This window comes from Salvelinus namaycush, chromosome 23 (assembly GCF_016432855.1).
Source record: "Salvelinus namaycush isolate Seneca chromosome 23, SaNama_1.0, whole genome shotgun sequence".
Taxonomy (NCBI): Eukaryota; Metazoa; Chordata; class Actinopteri; order Salmoniformes; family Salmonidae; genus Salvelinus; species Salvelinus namaycush.
Genome location: NC_052329.1, coordinates 33,556,312 through 33,571,768, shown reverse-complemented (window position 1 = coordinate 33,571,768; position 15,457 = coordinate 33,556,312).

The following is a 15,457-nucleotide window of genomic DNA, read 5'->3' as shown; positions in this document are numbered from 1 at the left end:
GATTGTGCAATCCACTCCATTCAAATTCTCACCGCTTACTGACATCTAGAGGAAGGCGTATGCAGTGCATGTAGCCCCGTAGCTTACATGGGGACTTATAAACTGACCTCAGAACAGGGACCTCGATTTCAGAAATCTCACTTCCTGACAGGAAATGTGCTGCAGAATGAGTTCTGTTTCACTCAGAGAAATAATTCAAACGGTTTTAGAAACTAGAGAGTGTTTTCTATCCAATAGTAATAATAATATGCATATTGTACGAGCAAGAATTGAGTACGAGGCAGTTTAATTTGGGAACGTAATTATTACAAAGTCCCAACAGCACCCTTAAGCATCAAAAATGACCCGCCACTATGTTTAACAGTAGAGAAAACCCCCTAAATTATATTTTTTCAACTTGAAATTTCATGACTTTTCCTGGAGTGACTACCTCATGAACAACATTAGAAAGAGTGAAAAATTGCCTTTGTTCATATTTCCATGAAAGCTGTACACGAACAGGGTACAAATATTGTCTTATGGTCATTTTTGACCCGGCAGTTATAAAATCATTTACACACCACAAAAACCACTAAGACACACACACACACACACACACACACACACACACACACACACACACACACACACACACACACACACACACACACACACACACACACACACACAATGAGAAATTTAGATTGTGTGCTATTGATTGAACTCAGACAAAACTAAAACTTTCTTGTGCGTGAGCAGCATCTCCCCTCCACGACCCCACACGACTCAAGTTCACAGACAAAATGTTAAAAAATTCTGACAAAATAAACAAAATTTCAGACAAAATACATTTTTCTTGAAAGCATTGTTTACTAATGGGGAATGCAGTCAGAGGCTATAAAGGTGTTGCAGATGATAGTCCCCCCAGTTCTCTCTTTGCTGAAGCCATGAGTGCACATTTCAGTGTGCAACAGGTCATTTATCAGATTTTTTTCAGATGTCCAGAAGGAACAAGAGAACAATGATTTAGAAGAGGAGGAGGTATCTGAAGAAGAAGATGGGGAAGAATACAACCCAGAGCACGATGCATCATCTTCAGGTTAAGAAGAAATACCCAAGTTGAAAGACAGACATGATTTAACAACCACGGCAGGATGGCAACACAAAATGTCATAAGGATGACGCCAGGGCCCACAAGACATGCAGTCGCCCATGCCCAGGACATATCCTGGAGCTGCTGGGATAGGCACTTGTAACCCCATACATTCAAAGAAGAGAGCGCCTCCCCCACACAGGAGCCTCTGCAGCGCTTGTGAAAGCTGTTCAGGGGGCTGAATCTTGTCCTGATCCACCTGAGGCTGCAGCTGGAGCTAGCAAGAGGAGGAGATGCCAATTCTGACCCCCAAAGAAGGACTGTAAAACAAATACTATGTGCTGCACACATGAGAAATATATCTGCAAAGTCCATGCACACACACTTGCGTACAGTCCTAAATCTGCTAATTAGAGTTGATTGATTTATGTTCTTCACGTTTTTGTTTTGTATCTATCTTATTTTATTCTTATTTATTTATTGATGTTGTTTATACACCTTGTGGGTGGGGACAATGGTTTAAAAAATTGGGAGAAGACTAGTATTTTGTAGTTGACTGTTATTGTTTCCCTTCAATAAAATGCATTCAAAACTACTTTCTGCACATTTCTGCTACTTTCTTATGCTGTACAAGTGCTATCTCTTGCTAAAAAAAAAATCATTTTTATAGCTATGCAGTACCTTTAGCGATAATAATAATAAACCTCTACTTTAGTAAAGAAAACAATTATGACAGGTATGATGTAATAAAAACGAGTAGTGTCCACTGATTAAATGCAGTCTTTCTGCATTGTGAAGAGGGAAAACCCAGATATTCACAAAGTTTGTGATGAATGACAGGTTGTTTCTTCAAGAAAAAATAGATTTGGGGTTTAAAATTCAATGAAGCTGCTTTATTTTAGGGGTTTAGTGAAGGCGGGTCATTTTTTACCCTTAGGACAAGGGGAGTATACAGAATGTTAAGACTACACAAGGGTTAACAGGTGTACCTTGTTAAAAGTTAATTTGTGGAATTTCTTTCCTTCTTAATGCATTTCAGCAAATCAGTTGTTTTGTGACAAGGTAGGGGTGGTATACAGAATATAGCCCTATTTGTTAAAATACCAAGTCCATATTATGGCAAGAACATCTCAATTAAGCAAAGATAAATGACAGTCCAGCATTACTTTAAGAAACGAAGGTCAGTTAATCCGGAAAATTTCCAGAACTTTGAAAGTTTCTTCAAGTGCAGTTGCAAAAGCCATCAAGCGCTATGATGAAACTGGCTCTCATGAGGACCACCACAGGAAAGGAAGACCCAGAGGTATCTCTGCTGCAGAGAATAAGTTCCATTAAAGTTAACTGCACCTCAGATTGCAGCCCAAATAAATTCTTCACAGAGTTCAAGTAACAGACACATCTCAACATCAACTGTTCAGAGGAGACTGCATGAATCAGGCCTTCATGGTCTAATTGCTGCAAAGAAACCACTACTAAAGGACACCAATGATAAGAAGAGACTTGCTTGGGCCAAGAAACACGAGCAATGGACATTAGACTGGTGGAAATCTGTCCTTTGGTCTGATGAGTCCAAATTTGCGATTTTTGGTTCCAACCTCCGTGTTTCTGTGAGACGTGGAGTAGGTGAAAGGATGATATCCGCATGTGTGGTTCCCACCGGGAAGCATGGAGGAGGTGTGATGGCGTGGGGGTGCTTTGCTGGTGACACTGTCAGTGATTTATTTAGAATTCAAGGCACACTTAATCAGCATGGCTACCACAGCATTCTGCAGCAATACGTCATCCCATCTGGTTGCGCTTAGTGGGACTATCATTTGTTTTTCAACAGGACAATGACCCAACACACTTCCATGCTGTGTAAGGGCTATTTGACCAAGAAGGAGAGTGATGGAGTGCTGAATCAGATGATCTGGCCTCCGCAATTACCCGACCTCAACCCAGTTGAGATGGTTTGGGATGAGTTGGACTGCAGAGTGAAGGAAAAGCAGCCAACAAGTGCTCAGCATATGTGGGAACTCCTTCAAGACTGTTGGAAAAGCATTCCAGGTGAAGCTGGTTGAGAGAATGTCAAGAGAGTGCAAAGCTGTCCTCAAGGCAAAAGGTGGTTACTTCAAAATATATTTTGATTTGTTTAACACTTTTTTGGTTACTACATGATTCCATATGTGTTATTTCAAAGTGTTGATGTCTTCACTATTATTCTACAATGTAGAAAATAGTAAAAACAAAGACAATCCCTTGAATGAGTTGGTGTGTCGAAACTTTTGACTAGTAATGTATGTACTGTATGACATGGTTTTCTGACAGCAACTGTTCACGATATATAGCCAAGTGCCTTTGTCGAATCCGCTTATGTTGGTTTGACACTTGAGCTGACATATTTCAAGTCATATTTGATGTAATGTCTGTTTTTTACTGTTTGTGAACCCGTGTGTGCCACCCCTGTAGATTTAAATCGGTGTGTGCCCAACAAAATCTCATATCAATCAGTGTCTGTGTGGGGGTCTACAGCTTATGGACCCTGGCATTGTGAATGTATATTAAATGCAGGTTTAGAGAATGAAACGGGACTTAGTTTAGGTTATTGTCTTTCACAAGTTGAGGGGAGATTCTCAGCAGTCAGGGCACATAAAAGCCTTATTTCTCTTCTGCATTAGTTGTCATTTTCCATTTGGCTTTCACCTTGTAAGCCTGACGTCTTTTTTTCAGTCTGAAGAGTGTTTCTAAATTGGTGTTCTGAGGGTCTGCTCTTGAATATAAATTCTTAGGGTCCTTTTATTCTCCCTCTTTCTCTCTTTTTCTGAAGGAGGTAGCCATTTCCTCTCATTAAAATCAATTAATCTGGAGAAATAAGCTGGGGTGTTTTCCTGTAGTTCAAATGGATGATTTATCCCATTATTTCCACAATTACGTTAGCAGTTATAAATAATTTACTAATCATACACACTGCGTGCGTGTGTGTGCGTGCGTGTACTCAGGTGAATGCTTTGACCTTCATTGTTGTTGTTTGTCGAATATATTTACTTGTAGGAAGCGATCATTGAATAAACAGTGTGAGATTATTCTGCCACGAGCACTTTTCATACGTCACCCTGTTTTCTAGTTGGGGTTGGGATTGTAATAGTCAAAAACGCATGACACAAAGGGACATTCTGTGGAGAACACATGAGGAGACAGGATATTACAGCCCCTCAGTTATATTTAATAGATACAGTACATTGAGTCCTTGATGCCTTATCTTATGCAGATCCACTCGGTGATGCTGTCAGTGGAAATGTGCCAATCACCTCTCGTTCACGCTCTCGTCACTCGTTTGCACAGAGTGATACATGAAGCAAATAGAATGTCAAGTTAAACTGAAACGCTGTGTCTATATCCCTGATTGCGAGTTATCAGCAAATGACATGTCTAAAGAACGAACAAAAAGTGAATTGCCAAATATACCTAGAAGTACCCTTCCATGTAGACATCAAAGTATTGTGACCAAAACTTTGTAACCAAATTACTGTTGTGAATGCTACAGGAATGGTGCATTGTTGTTAAGTTGAGGCAGAGGTTTTTGACTACTGTCTTGTCAGTTGCGTTAGTGTATAAACCCTCCCGGGCTCTAAGGGGTCCCCTGGGGAAAGCACAGATACTGCCTCTGAGCAGTGAGTTGGAGATAAACCTACACTGTCAGGCTCACAAATCGTTTAGGCCCAACTATTGTGCGGCAACTATTTTTCAACACAGGCTGTCAGCAATGGTTACTAATAAGTTTGAACTAACTTTGATTGCTTCGGTCTTGCGAGTGACAGAAAATTTATTAATGAAAACCTATTTGCTGCGGAAAACCCTCACCAGGCAAACAAACACATGGTATGTGTACATTTGCAATTGGATTGTCATATTTTTCTCCTTGTTTGGTTGTGGGAAAAAACAAAAACCTATACAGTCCTACACTATCGCTCAACTGAATCAAGAGGAATGAATTTAGTCTCTGTTTGATCTTTCTTTCTTGTCAACAAACTGTCTTGGAGGATGGCTGACTTGCCTCTTTCCACAGTTAAAGATGTGGCTTGCTCTAAGGAATATACATGTATTACACAATCACATCATACTTACTTTACCACTCATTTTATGGGGTATAGCCATATTTATTTGCACATTCTTAATAAACTTTCCACACTCAATTTGAAATACAAATGTATTTGCCAGTGATAAACCACCAAATAACAATACAATTAAATTGCTTCTGTCCTGCTATCCCTCTCCTATTGTTATCAGTGACTATTATTATAATTATCCCTTTCCAGTAACACAGAGGAGCTTTCTATTTTAAAGTGCATTTGACTGCGTCTAGTTGAAACAAGGATATGCACTGCACATCTCTCAACCTTCTGTTACAATTATTCCTTCATTCCAATATACATGAGTGATGATCTCGTGGGCCTCAACAAAAACAATGATATGAAATCTTGAAAGGATGTGCTTTGGAGCCCTTGTGCTTAGTGCTGGATGAGGATTCCTTGAATCCATGAGACGTCACGCAAACTTTAATTCACGGTTTGATGAAAGGCTGAGCACAGGCCTAGCTGGCACATTTCAGAATGTGTCATTGAATATGCATATTTCAGCGATAAGAGATTTGTTCAGCTCCTATTCCTATCATGGGAAAAGCACATATGATCATTTGAATAACTTTAATTAAAAACCACAGGTGCAGTCATCCATTGCGGAAACTCAAAACAACTGTTACTGTTTTTTTCTAAATCCTACCATAATCTGCTCTGACCAGTACAACAGCACCTATTTCTAGACAAAAAACATTGTCAGTTCATTAGTCATGGTTGTGCTTGCAAAATTAGTTGGTGCTCAATTAATTCAAACCTGCATTTTATGCAGTAACCTTTTTTAACCATGCTCACATATTATTTTACTCCTCTAGGGATGTCATTTATTTAATATTATGTATTGATTTTTGCCTTACTTTTTCTTTAATTATTCTTTTTTTTACTCTTTATGTGATACGCAATGCAGAGAACACCGGGAAGAAGAATGATCATTTAATTACCTGTAACGGTTTCTCTCCTCCTCTTCGTCTGAAGAGGAGGAGTAGGGATCAGACCAAAATGCAGCGGGTTGTGAATACATAATGAATTTATTTAAAGACGAAGACGAACACGAAAAACACTTGGAAAATTACAAAACAACAAAACGACGTAGACTGACCTAAAGCATGAGAACATACAAATACACGAAGAACGCACGAACAGGTACAGACTACAAACCAACGCTACAGTCCCGTGTGGTACGAACATACATACAGACACGGAAGACAATCACCCACAAACAAACAGTGAGAACAGCCTACCTAAATATGGTTCTCAATCAGAGGAAACGTCAAACACCTGCCTCTAATTGAGAACCATATCAGGCAACACATTAAACCCAACATAGAAACACAACACATAGAATGCCCACCCAGCTCACGTCCTGACCAAAAAACAAAGGATTAACACAATAACTAGGGTCAGAACGTGACATTACCATAGTGAATTATTGTAATGTTTGTTTATGTGTCAATTAATCCCGTACAGGATGGGTTGCCAATTGCCGATTTGACACGAAAATAACATTTCATTCATTCATTCACTAGTTCTGAGAGAATGTTTCCCTAAACACTGGTCTAAGATTAGCTTTAACCACCATAGCCTTGTACCTGACTATTTATGTAAGTATTCTACCAACCAGTCTTTTGAGGGGGTTGCACAGAGGGAATGTGAACATCCTCTTGCCCAAGTGTTCACTGAGTTGGAAAAGAGATGAAGAGAGAGAGGGAGCAGCTCTGTTTGACAAGAGTATCATTCTAGTACAGCACCCTCATGGTCATGAACAAAGACGTTACACATAGACTGAAATGCTGTCATAGTCTAAATTTAACAATAGTATACTGAAGGGGTGCCAGATTACCGACAAAACAGATGTTTGTTCCAAAATACTGTCAGTTGAAAGTTAGCTTTTTTTCTGTATGGTTTTGTCAAAATAAGAAAGGGATTTTGGACTTGGCTTGTCTAAACGTAGAAGAGAGCATTGTTCTGGAAGTCCTTTGTAAATGCTATCACCTTTTTTGATTCCTATTGCCTGTTTGTTACTTCTATTCAAAATGGCGAGCCTTTGTTCTTTGGAGTTTGAACCAAACATAATTTATCAGAAAAGTGTCTCTTAATGTCTTGTCCCTGGGGACTGGTCCACTAGTTCCCCCTCCCACATTCCCAATTAATCAGGCCTCTATGAGCTGTTAATTGCAAACTGATCAGCAAATTGACATCTCTGAACAGTTGAAAGCAGTTTGGAGTTGGAGCTCTTTCACAAATGAGTTAACAAAATAGTTTTCAGCATATCTCTCAGCTCTCTCAGATAATCCAGTGTTCTTTGATCAGTGCTTTTATATTTTGTCTTGAATTGTATCAGATAAGACCTCAATTAAACTTAACTGTTATGTGTACACTCTTTGAAAAAAGGGTTCCAAAAGGGTTCTTCGGTTGTCTCCATTAGTTCCAGGTAGAACCCCTTTTAGTTCCAGGTCGAACTATTTTGGGTTCCATGTAGAACCCTCTGTATAAAGGGTTCTACATGGAACCATAAATGGTTCTTCAAAGGGTTCTCCTATGGGGACAGCCGAAGAACCCTTTTAGGTTATAGATTTTTTCCTTATTTAGTGTAAGGGGGCACCATGTAATGTAGGGGATCGTTCAACATAAGTGATACCTCTTACAACTACAATTGAGACGAGTATCTCAGTGTTAGAGATCTGGTGTAGACAACTATAGCAACAGTTTATTCACTATAGCATACTGTGGGTTTGTGTTCATGAATCAATCACTGTCAGAGATGATCATAAGACTGATGTTTTTGACTTCGCAGCTGTTAAAAATAATGAGGATGTGATTCAAGATTATTCATTATAACAAGAGATTTACACAAATGACATCTATTTTAGGAGTTATCCATTTGAATACCATGACGCATAAAGACGACTGAATAACTCACAGAACAAAAATACCTTTTTTTTTTCTTTTTTTTTAAACTGATGCATATATTTGTCAAAGATGTGTCCCTCAACCTCTCTTAACCCTTCTCATTCTCGCTGAAAAACATTCATATTTTCAAGATTTATGCACTCTAGCCATTAACACTAGAGCGTCTGGGTCTCGACAGATCCCCCTTCAAGCTAATGAGCATTCTGACTGCAACTTTATAACAGTGTAATTCATATATTTCATATATGCTTTCACAAAAATAATCATTTAGTTATGTTTATGAAGGCCTTGGGGAACATTCAAATATATATATATATATTTTACAACACAATAGCATTTTGATTCGTTTATGTTACTGTAGGCAATATGTAAAAACTAAAAACAAACTAAAAACACCAACATTCAAGTGTTAAATAGTTTTTATTTCTGGAGTGACTTTGTTACAACTATGAAACAGAAAACATATGTGTTGGAACACTGTAACAGCTTCTTTTCATAAGGACAAAATAAAAATACCCAACCACCAAGACACACAGTCAAGACACGCGGTCAAATGGTGAAAACGTCAGTAGCCTAAACATCATTTAATGTGCCAAGTGGCCGTGATAAATAGTGCAACTCAGCACAAAAGCAATAATGCCATTATGATAAATACAAGTGTAGATATGACAGCCGTCAAAAATAGTAAATTATTGTCAACTCGTGCTTGTGTGTGTCTTCAAGCAATGCCACCAGTAGGATTTCATTTAGCCGTTATCCCTTGTCCTAACAGTTGACACAATTTTCGTAATTTTCACTTGCTTGTCACACTTTGTCATACCTTTGTTTGGTTGTAGTGCGTAATAGTCTTCGGTTGTCTCTTTATTGTGCCCCCTCTTGTCATTCTTCAGCACTGTTGTACGGCTGTGCAGGTGCCTTATTTCGCACAGTGGGAGGGAGCTCCCGACTCACTTTGCTCATGGTGCCGGCCAGCCTTGTTTTCTTTGCATGCAACTTGTTCGCAAATGACAGTAAAAATTGTCCATGGTGACATTTCTCCCCTTGCCAACGTAAGGTTCCACAAGCCTCATCCCCACATTCTCCGACACTCGCTCACCTGCTGCCCGATGTGTATATTTTCCCAGATATTCAAAGCCGTTCAGCATGTACAACTATGCAGACACTCACTGTGTAGCCTACTTCAAGTAGGCCAGAGTAGACTGATACAACTGCTTTGATTCGCTGGACTGATATAGGGTACATAACATTTTAAGATTAGAATTAGAATGGATCAATACAATAGAATGCCGCACTGTTCTTCATTCACAATTGGTGATTACATAATTATGCATCTTTCGCTTCCCCTCGCTCATTAACTCACCCATTTTCCCTCTTTCTCGCCATCATACTTTTATTTATTTATTTAATCTATTCTTATATGTGTGACATTCTTTCGGTATAGTTTAGATTTAGTTTCGAGGCAATTATCAACTGGTCACTGCAATTTCAACTGTCGCAAGAAGGAGTGGAGCAGGCCCTAGTGTTGCCAACTCCTCAGTAAGGAAAGTAGCTATCGGTGGTCGTAAAAGTCGCTAGAAGTTGCTAAATGACGTCATCGCCTAATTTGCATAATTGCCATGTGCATGTAATTGTGATGGACGCTGTAGGAGAGAGGAATAATGTCGTGGGAGAGACAAAAAGTGAGTAAAAAACACCCTAAATAAGTAAAGAAATAAAAAACAACTGTAAAAAGACAGTGAAAAATAACAGTAGCAAGGCTATATACAGTAGCGAGGCTATATACAGGCACCGGTTAGTCGGGCTAATTGAGGTAGTATGTACATGTAGGTATGGTTAAAGTGACAATGCATATATGATAAACAGAGAGTAGTAGCAGTTTAAAAGAGGGGTTGGGGGGACAATGCAAATAGTCCGGGTAGCCATTTGATTACCTGTTCATTAGTCTTATGGCTTGGGGGTAAAAGCTGTTGAGAAGCCTTTTGATCCTAGACTTGGTGCTCCGGTACCGTTGCTATGCAGTAGTAGAGAGAACAGTCTGTGACTGGGGTGGCTGGGGTATTTGACAATTTTTAGGGCCTTCCTCTGACACCGCCTTGTGTAGAGGTCCTGGATGGCAGGCAGCTTAGCCTCAGTGATGTACTGGGCCTTACGCACTACCCTCTGTAGTGCCTTCCGGTCAGAGGCCGAGCAGTTGCCGTATTAGGCGTTGATGCAACCAGTCAGGATGCTCTCGATGTTGCAGCTGTAGAACCTTTTGAGGATCTGAGGACTCTTTTTAGTTTCCTGAGGGGGAATAGGCTTTGTCGTGCCCTCTTCACAACTGTCTTGGAGTGTTTGGAACATTCTAGTTTGTTGGTGATGTGTACACCAAGGAACTTGAAGCTCTCAACCTGCTCCACTACAGCCCTGTCGATGAGAATGGGGGCGTGCTCGGTCCTCCTTTTCCTGTAGCCCACAATCATCTCCTTAGTCTTGGTTACGTTGAGGGATAGGTTGTTATTCTGGCACCACCCGGCCAGGTCATTGTCGGTGATCAGGCCTACCACTGTTGTGTTGTCTCCAAACTTAATGATGGTGTTGGAGTCGTGCCTGCCACGGAATCGTAGGTGAACAGGGAGTACAGGAGGGGACTGAGCACGCACCCCTGAGGGGCTCCTGTGTTGAGGATCAGCGTGGCAGATGTGTTGCTACCTACCCTCACCACCTGGGGGTGGCCCGTCAGGAAGTCCAGGATCCAGTTGCAGAGGGAAGTGTTTAATCCCAGGATCCTTAGCTTAGTGATGAGCTTTGAGGGTACTATGGTGTTGAACGCTGAGCTGTAGTCAATGAATAGCATTCTCACGTAGGACTTCCTTTTGTCCAGGTAGGAAAGGGCAGTGTTGAGTGCAATAGACATTGCATCATCTGTGGATCTGTTTGGGGGGTATGCAAATTGGAGTGGGTCTAGGGTTTCTAGGAAAATGGTGCTAATGTGAGCCATTACCAGTCTTTCAAAGCACTTCATGGCTACGGACGTGAGTGCTACTGGTCTGTAGTCATTTAGGCAGGTTGCATTAGTGTTCTTGGGCACAGGTACTATGGTGGTCTGCTTGAAACATGTTGATATTACAGACTTAATCAGGGACATGTTGAAAATGTCAGTGAAGACACCTGCCAGTTGGTCAGCACATGCCCGGAGCACACAAGTTAATTAGTCTAATCCGTCTGGCCCCGCGGCCTTGTGCATGTTGACCTGTTTAAAGGTCTTTCTCATGTCGGCTACGGAGAGCGTGATCACACAGTCGTCCGGAACAGCTGATGCTCTCATGCATGCCTCAGTGTTGCTTGCCTCGAAGCGAGCATATAAGTGTTTTAGCTCGTCTGGTAGGCTCGTGTCACTGGGTAGCTCGCGGCTGTGCTTCCCTTTGTAGTGTGTAATAGTTTGCAAGCCCTGCCACATAAGATAAGCGTCAGAGCCGGTGTAGTACGATTCAATCTTAGCCCTGTATTGGCGCTTTGCCTGTTTGATGGTTCGTTTGGAGGGCACAGCTGGATTTCTTATAAGCTTCCGGGTTAGCGTCCCGCACCTTGAATGCGGCAGTTCTACCCTTTTAGCTCAGTGCGAATGTCCATGGCTTCTGGTTGTGTATGTACGTACAGTCACTGTGAGGACGACGTCCTCGATGCACTTATTGATAAAGCCAGTGACTGATGTGGTGTACTCCTCAATGCAATCGGAAGAATCCCGGAACATGTTCCAGTCTGTGATAGCAAAACAGTCCTGTAGTTTAACATCTGCTTCATCTGACTACTTTTTTATAGACCGAGTCACTGGTGCTTCCTGCTTTAATTTTTGCTTGTAAGCAGGAATCAGGAGGATAGAATTGTGGTCAGATTTACCAAATGGAGGGCGAGGGAGAGCTTTGTACTCGTGTCTGTGTTTGGAGTAAAGGTGATCTAGAATTTTTTTCCCTCTGGTTGCACATTTAACATGTTGATAGAGATTACGTAAAACTGATTTAAGTTTGCCTGCATTAAAGTCCCCGGCTCCTAGGACCGCCGCCTGTTTGCTTATTTCCTTATACAGCTGACTGAGTGCAGTCTTAGTGCCAGCATCCGTCTGTGGTGGTAAATAAACAGCCACGAAAAGTATATATGAAAACTATCTTGGCAAATTGTGTGGTCTACAGTTTATCAGTTTACCCTACTTCAGGCGAGCAAAATCTATTTGCTTCCTTAAATTTCGTGCACCAGCTGATGTTTACAAATATGCACAGAAATGCACAGAAGAAAAAATCTTTGTTTAATCCGAGGTGAGTGATCGCTGTCCTGATATCCAGAAGCTCTTTTTTTGCCGTAAGATACGGTGGCAGAAACATTATGTACAAAATAAGTTACAAATGACCCAAAAAAACACATAATAGCACAATTGGTTAGGTGCCCGTAAAATTGCTGCCATTTCTTCCTGAGCTATTTTGAGCACCTGTTTATGGACAGGTGCAGAGTTAATGCATCTCTTGTATTGTTCTCCTGTTTAAAATGAATGGAAATCATGATGTTGAAGAATTTTTATGACTGTGTGATCTTCCCCAGCTAATGCCACTTCCTTTTCTTTGTCTTTTCTTTCAGGTAAGTCAGTGCTGCTAACGACCTTTAAGGAGAAGACAGTGAGGAATGGCTTTGCTGTCGTTTAGGGGTGGAGGCATCTGTAAAACTTTCAATGGCTTCCTATCCATCAAAAGGTGGATGTTGGGAGTGAGTGAGTTAACGTCAATCATAACACCCTTTCTGAGACACGCTTCCTGATTGAACTTCCAGGCTCCTCTCTGTGTGTGTTGCCTGTGGCTACAGTATTACCTGTGTATCTGCCATCAGCAGGGTTGGAGAGCAGATGTAATCACAGCATTATTTCCCCTCTGTGCTGTCACACCAACACAAAACACCTCGACTTGATTAGCATTATTCCTTCCTCAATAGGTTTCTTCTCATTTATTTGTGTTTGCCTACAGAGGTATGCTTATGCCGATAGCAGCAGGGAGGATGTGAGGGATGTAGGCCCACATCAGGTGTAGTTTCACTTGTGTTTGTGTATATGATGCCCCAGTTGTTCGTCAGTTGTATGGAGGTGTGCTCTTTTTATTAACCACTAGTAGAATTCAATTAACTGATCTTCTGTTTTCATGTGCTGGTGTTTGATTTCATTATAGCCCACTCACTGTGCTTTGAGACTCGTGTGTGTGTGTGTGTGTGTGTGTGTGTGTGTGTGTGTGTGTGTGTGTGTGTGTGTGTGTGTGTGTGTGTGTGTGTGTGTGTGTGTGTGTGTGTGTGTGTGTGTGTGTGTGTGTGTGTGTGCGTGCGTGCGTGTGTGTGTGTGCATTACAGCCCTAGAGTAGGATCATTAGCCCCATTAGCCCCAGCTGACTAACGTAGATAAGCTCTTAGAGATGGACTGCCGCTAGTCTTATTTGTACCCTTGAGGATCGTGTTCATCTTGTTTTAAACACTTTGGCTATTCTTCTTTCTTTTGAACGTGTTGAAGTATCTTCCCCCTCCATCTCCTCTCCTATTAAGCAAAAGCAGAATAGAGACTTCACCTTTCAATTAATCACTCTCAATGTTACCATGCGTGTTAACCAACGGTCAATGAGGGCCTGTAGATGTGTCTGTATAAATAGAACATGGCAAACCCACCATACATAGGTTATTATTAGTCATGCAGTGGGTTTAATATTTCAATGCTTCTGTCTAATTTCCTTGGATTTTCAGCACAAAGAAATTCCACAAAATAGAATAGCTTATAGAATTGCTAATGCCTTGGCTAGGTTATGGTGCCGGAGAGGATGGTTACCGTTTTATTGGCTCTTAGGCACTTAACCAACCGTGCTATTTTGTTCGTATTTTCGCATTGTTTGTAACTTCTTTTTGTGTATAATGTTGCTGCTACCATCTCTTATGACCGAAAAGATCTTCTGGACATCAGAACAGCGATTTCTCATCTTGAATTGGATGAAGAATGTTTCTTTAATGATTCCGGTTGAGAGGGACACCCGAACAGGCCCTCATCCCCGTCATTCACAGGAGGAGATCGGGGTGCCTTGTGAGGCTCCGCCGACGAGTGGCTAATCTGCCTTTGCCATCGGTACTATTGTACGTTGGCCTATCGCTGGATAATAACCTGTTATGGCTGCAAGGGAAAGTATTGAGTAGCCAGATAAAAGATGCCCATTTCAAACGGCCTCGTACTCAATTCTTGCTCGTACAATATGCATATTATTATTACTATTGGATAGAAAACACTCTCTAGTTTCTAAAACCGTTTGAATTATTTCTCTGAGTGAAACAGAAGTCATTCTGCAGCACTTTTCTTGACCAGGAAGTGGAATGTCAGAAATCTATGCTCTGTTCAACTTCTTGCCTATACATGGGCATAAGACGTAAGAGGCTACGTACACTTCATACACCTTCCCCTGGTTGGTCAAGAGGTTGTGAGATAATTTTTTTTGTGTTTATCTTGGTCTAAGGTGGAATAAAAGCTCTTTCTTTGACGTGACCGTCCACTTCCTGTTTCTGGAGCGCGCGAAAGAGGACATGGATATGCCTTCTGTTTAGCTGTCGTTATGAACGACTAACATCTCCGTCTTAGATTTTATTTGATACATGTGACCATATCATCTTAACGTATGTTTTTTCAATATAGTTTAATCAGATTATTGAAATTTTTTCGGGAGTTTTGCCGTGTTCCGTTCTCTGACTTTGTTTACGTTGGAGAGATCCGTACCACTTGGCAAGTGCCCATGCTAAATGAAGAGGGATATTTGCCGTTCCAGATCAAAACAACGACTGTTCTGGACAAAGGACACCTTGTCCAACATTCTGACGGAAGATCACCAAAAGTAAGAAACATTTTATGATGCTATTTCTAATATCTGTCGTGCATGTGAACTGGTCGTGGGCGCCCAAGTGTTTCTGGCTATTGTAGCTACGCTAATATAGCGCTACATTTTGTTTTCGCTGTAAAACATTTAATAAATCGGAAATATTGTCTGGAATCACAAGATGCCTGTCTTTCAATTGCTGTACACTATGTATTTTTCAGAAATGTTTTATGATGAGTAATTAGTTATTTGACGTTGGTGTCTGTAAATATTATGGCTGCTTTCGGTGCAATTTCTGATTGTAGCTGAAATGTAAACTATGATTTATACCTGAAATATGCAAATTTTTCGAACAAAACATATGCTATACAATAAATATGTTATCAGACTGTCATCTGATGAAGTTTTTTCTTGGTTAGTGGCTATTTATTTCTTTATTTGGTCGAATGTGTGATAGCTACTGATGGAGTAAGAAACTGATGGAGTAAGAATAGTGGTGTCTTTTGCTA